The following is a 6000-nucleotide window of genomic DNA, read 5'->3' on the forward strand; positions in this document are numbered from 1 at the left end:
GGGAACTCTGCCCAATACACTGTATGACATACATGGGGAAAGAATCTGGAAAAGAATAGATATACATATAACAGAATAAATTTGCTGTACACCTGAAAGTCACACAAGTCTGTAAATCAACTACACTCCAACATTAAAAGAAACAACTCTGTTAAAAATAACTGATGTGGGCTCTATTTTCTGCCTAATCATTGTGCATGGTGTAGTAAAAGTAAACGCCATCCCTTTTGAGATTCTCACAGTCAGAGCTCCCTCTTTGATTCTGGGCATTCTCTTATTCAACAAAGATGTGTTGAGACTATAATCTCTATGTAGTACATATAAGATGAAGGATTTTATCTTATATATTTACAGAGGCATACTGTTGATATCTTTGGGGATATGTATAGAACATGACTGGGAGAATACACAGAAAAAGTAGATGACTGCAATTCACCGTGGGAGTTGGGAATTCAAGGTGTTAGATGGGAAAGAGTATTTTGCACATAGCTTTCTGAGGCTTTTAAAAACAAGCCACTAATTATTCTTATATTTTGAAAAAACTGATTAACACACATGTTTTCAGTGCTATCTGCATGCCAGGCAGAGGGGATATCTTCAGATACACAGATGTTTTTGTCCTTAGCAATGCTCTCCCTGCTCAGCCCACGGTGAAAGCATAAACCGACAGTCCCCATACCTAGATTTCCCTTCACCTTGTCTACAGATTCAGAGGGGCCTTCTCATAAGACTAGAAGCTGATGGTAAAATCCTCAATAGTGGTAGCAGCCCTCAGATTACCGTAAAAGAGCCCTGCAAGGGATCAGTAAAAATGGGAGTTATCCTTTGCAATGCTGTGTGCATGGGTAGAAACCTAGAAGCAAAGAGAGTTCAAGTAAGAAGGAACCTGGTAGAAAACACTGAAGTTGTGCCCCTGCCTGCAAACGGGAAACCTCATCTCTCCTCATGTTGGAACCATGCTGTGGAGCACAGCTGACCTCAACCCCAGCTCCAGTGGGGGTCTGTCTTCCAAACCGAGGTGATTCTAAGCCCCTTGCCATGGGGATTGGTTTGGGGAACTTAGTATGCCAATCAACTGGAAATCCTAGACTTCTGGAAGAGAAGACTCTTTCCAGATGTGATGGTCAACATTTTGGATAACTTCTCTAGGTGAGATTCTGACCCACTAGAACCAATGTATGCTCAATCCTAACAAACCTGGATCTAAGCAATCAGTTTGTTAGCCACGCTTAATGTCTTCAATATCCCCACCACTTTCTCCCTGGCTGTGAAGTGTGTGGTTGCAGTTGCTGCTGGCAACCCTTTTGTGATCAAAAGGCAAGACACCCTGAAGATTAAAAGAATACTCAGAGGAGGGCTGAATTAAGAGCACTTGGTCAGACCATGCCAAGATCTATATTCCTTTATTGTTTAATCCTACTCGTATGATGCTGTGATACCTTGTGGTGGATGGCTTTTTGTGCAGTTGGTTGGTTGCTTGCTTGCTTGGTTTTTGCATCCTCTCTTCTGTTTCCTTACTTCACACATAGTAAAGTTGAGATCCAGAGCAGGGAAGGGCTTCCTCCAAACTCTTATAGCACCAGGACCTCAATCTTTGTTTGTCAGAACAGTATGCTTCTAATAAGCCATAAAACCTCTTCGACCACACTGTCAGCAGCAACAGGAACTCAATAAATGCTTGTTGAATGAATTAATTACTGGCTGTGAATGGGATCAGAGGGAAGTGCTGGCAAGGGCTCAGGATAAAGCAAGGGTTTGGAGGGAGGAAGGAATGACGTGGAGGGGGACAATGCGGAGAAACCCCCAAGAGTTTATTCTATTTCAGTCACATGACACCTTTGTAGTACAAAAGGCTTTACTAAACTCCAGGCTTTCTGGGGATAAGTCTCCACTTGCCACTCTGTCCAGAAACAGTAAATATCCAAAGCACATAAAGCTTTTTGAAGTTTATTATAAAAATAACTGAGAGGCCTCTACAAAGATTTCAAGTGCCAAATCCAATAAAGGACTGGGCTGGTGCAGAGTTCAGAATCCGAGTAGTGCACCCTAATTCCCCTCAGGACGAGAGGATTCAGAAGGCTGTCCACACTGCAATTAGTATACACAGTCATTCCGACCTCTGCATTCACGTGCATTTAAGAAGTTCAAGGCCTGTTCCTAGTGGTGGAGTATGAAGGATGGGCTGTCAGAGAGCCCTGGGTTCAAGTTGGCCCATCCCTTAGTGGTTTTGTGGCATCAGGCAAGATAACTTAGTCTTCCCAGAATCTCAGTTTTCCTTATGCATAAAATGGGGGGAAAACCAACAGGCTCACTATAGTTTATCTTAGGGCCAGGTGTTTCAATATTCAAAATAGTTTAGACTTTAGAAAAGTTATAGGGTCCATAACAGTATATTATATAATATCCAATGGGTTCTGGGGAAAATGCCATAATCAAACACTTTAATGTACCTATAGGGAAACATACAGACATTTACTGTAAATGGGACGCATGCTCAGTCACTCAGTCATGTCCGACTCTTTGCAACCCCACGGACTGTAGCCCGCCAGGCTCCTCTGTCCATTGGATTCTCCAGGCAAGAATCCTAGAGAAGGTTGCGTGTCCTCCTCCAGGGTCTCTTCCCAACCCAGAGATTCAACCCAGGCCTCCTGTGTCTCCTGCACTGGCAGGTGGATTCTTTACCACTGAGCCACCTGGAAAGCCCCATAAATGGGATAATTAAGACCACAAATAACTTCATATCACCTTAGTCCAGGACTTGCCACCAAGTGAATCATAAAGATCTTTTGGTTCTAAGAGTGTTTGGATTTGGGGAATAGGGGACAAGGAACAGGGACTGAAACAGTGCGGGCTGTCAGATAATGGAGTGAGATGAAGCCCGCATAGCACCCAGGGGCTACGCTTCTATCAGTAACAGGTTAGGCCAGCAGCAGGCTGTTTCAGACTGACTTCCTCCATCTCCACTCCAGATGTGTTTCCAGAGGTTCCCAGGGCTTCTTCGAAACCCAGTTTGGGATCCCTTTGGAGGATCAAGGAGGAGAGAGTGCTCATTTGAATAGGTTCAAAGGCTGGTAGCCCTATCTCTGCCAATCTGGAAGGCCAGCCTCGGCAACTGCTCCCTTGAGCTCCTCCAGGGGACCTCAGAGGCAGATGAGAGATGACTGTAAGCAGGGCAGATGGGGAAGTCACTGGCTCTGTGTCTCCCTCTGACTAGGTCCGTGGCCATCATGAACCAGAGAGACGGGAACTCACTCTCTCTTTCCTCCTAAAACACACTGGTGATGGTCCTGATGTTGCCCTTCCCGGCTTCCCAGGTATCAGTCAGTGGTACCAATGGTGCTGGGAGGAGAGAGAACACTCATTCGAGTTCCAGTTAGTGAAATTATCTATCATTTTAGTTTCTGGCCATCTGATAGGTAGAAACAGTACCTTCCTGCCCTGATACTTGAATTTTCACTTTCCGGTTCTCTATCGCAGTTCAGCATCCTTTCCACGTGTGTCTATTGATCAGCCATTTGCCAATTGCTTTCCCAGGACCCAGCCTCTTGGTTTCCCTGTGGAAGTACAGCCCCTCTGGGCATACCTATCCAGCTGGAGTAGAACAGAATTCTCCCTCCATCGTGTTGCATTCCATGTTTCTCTTCGTCCCGCCTCAAGATCGGATGACTCCACAGAGGGAATGTAGAGGGCCTTTGAGCTGGGGCACAGGCACAGCACACCATGTGGTACAGACTTGAGGACCCTCGGAGAAGGTGCTTACAGACTGTGCTCTGAGCCAGAGCACACACAGAGGCTAAGGATTCTCTGCATCCTGCATTGAGATCAACCAAGTCCACCCAGGTCAGACCCACGGGCAGAACCAGGACAAGGGAGAGGCAAGTGAGGCACACAGGATGCAAGATTTAAGGAGGCATTGCCTTCCAGGGCCACCTTGTACTTGCACTGGGGACAGCGCCTCCTGAAATTCTGCCCTAGGCACCTTTATCTGCCTCATCTAGCCCCAGGCCAGCCTGGAAGACAGGGACAGGGTCGGGTCCCAAGCAGAAACGACCATCCTGTTGTCTAGAAGAATCTGGGTGAGGAGGAGGTGCTAACTGAGACTGGAGCCCACTCTCCCTCCTTTAGGGCTTTCTATCCAGTCATTCTCAATCAGCTTTTTCATGTCTCTGTAAAGTCCTGTGCCAGTCTGCAGGAAACAGAAACTGGTGTTTTAAACAGAAAGGGATTGATACTGGAATTTAAAAAAGAAAAAATTAGAAAGGGCTGGAGAAGCGATAGGTCTTGCCTGAGCTCCCCAGGAATGCCATCCTGATACCACAAAACTGACCCTCCAGGGACCTGCTGCCTCTGACCCAGCCAGGAAGGTGGAGAGTCAGGGACTCAGTGTGTTCAGGAACACAGCCTTAATGCTGCAGCCCAAGGGTCAGGAGCCAAAAGCCACAGAGCCATCACCACTGTTTTTCTCTCTGACAGGGCTGGAGCTTGAATGCTGAAACAGTGTGGCAAGTGAGCCAGTCCCAGATCTCCTGATCTTGTTTGCCCACAGAAACCAGCTAAAACCAATAGGAAGGTGGCTTTTGCCTCACTTCTGCTTCCAGATCTCAGCTTTGTGGCATCTAATTAGCGGAACTAAATTCACTAGCAGAAGTCTAGCTGCAAGAGAGTCTGGGAGATGTTGTTTTTATCTTTCTGTACTTTGGAGGAGGTGAAAATGGATGCTGAGGGCCAGTGAATGATGTCCCAGTATATTAATAAAAGGCCCTGCAGAGACAAGCCAAGAGAAATGAGGGGCACAAGACCTAATTGTTAGAATGAAGGATCTGGGTTTCAGCCTGGGCTAACCTTGGCAGGGACCTACACCACAGAGCTCTGCCTTCACCAGGTTGCCCACAGTGCCGAGTGAGGCTGGGGTGACTCTTGTTGCCCATCCATGTAGCACCCTCAGGAGAACTAGACAGCCCAGGGCAGCATGTGACTAAGTCTCACTTCCCTTCCTCGACCCCCAGACTCTGAAATCTCAAGAGACTGAAACTGTAAACATGTGATCCAGCTCAGGACTGTGCCTCCCTTGAATTTTTACCCTTATTGTTACAACTGTGTTTGGAATCTCCTCTTGGTGAATTTGTGTCTCTCTCAGATTCTTTGCTTCATTTTCTCTAAGTGCTTTTCTAGTATCTCTGGCACCAAGATCAGGAAAGAAGTTGGCAGCTGGTCTTATCATTTGGTAGAGTGGTTATGGTGTCCTGGCTGTCTCCTGGGGCTCCCCTAGCCCCTTTAAAATCCTGACCAGTGTGGCTGCAACCATGAATCCTTGTTTTATGGATATCCAAGGCCTCCAACCTTCTCTCCCCACTGTCCCTTTAATCCACACAGCTATAGATGCCTCCCCAGCTGCACAAACCAGCTCACCAAAGCAGCAGACAGATGTCCTAATACCCCAGAGTCACAAACATCCCAGAGTCACACTGTTGTTCTTTTTTTTTTTTAACTTAGAAAAATGATACAAAGTAGTATAGAGCCCCAACTCCAGTACTCTTGCATGGAAAATCCCATGGACAGAGGAGCATGGTGGGTTGCAGTCCATGGGGTAGCGAAGAGTCGGACACGACTGAGCAAATTCACTTTCACTTTTCACTTTCATGCACTGGAGAAGGAAATGGCAACCTACTCCAGCGTTCTCGCCTGGAGAATCCCAGGGATGGGGGAGCCTGGTGGGCCGCCGTCTGTGGGGTCGCACAGAGTCGGACACGGCTGAAGCGACTTAGCAGCAGCAGCAATATAGAGCCCCACTTTGAGTCCTCAAAGACACTTCAACTTCACCCTCACTGCACACACTCCTTGTGGGTTCTGCCACTGCACAAAGCACCATCTTACCATCAACTCTATCTTCCTCCCTTTTCACTAGTTTTGGTCTTTCACCAAATTTTTTTTTTTTTTTTTTTAGTTTTTCTATTTTTTTTTTTTTTCATACTTTCCCATCTCAGGAGCAAAAGTTAAATT

The sequence above is a fragment of the Oryx dammah genome, unplaced genomic scaffold (assembly GCF_014754425.2).
Source record: "Oryx dammah isolate SB20612 unplaced genomic scaffold, SCBI_Odam_1.1 HiC_scaffold_26, whole genome shotgun sequence".
In the NCBI taxonomy this organism is placed as follows: domain Eukaryota; kingdom Metazoa; phylum Chordata; class Mammalia; order Artiodactyla; family Bovidae; genus Oryx; species Oryx dammah.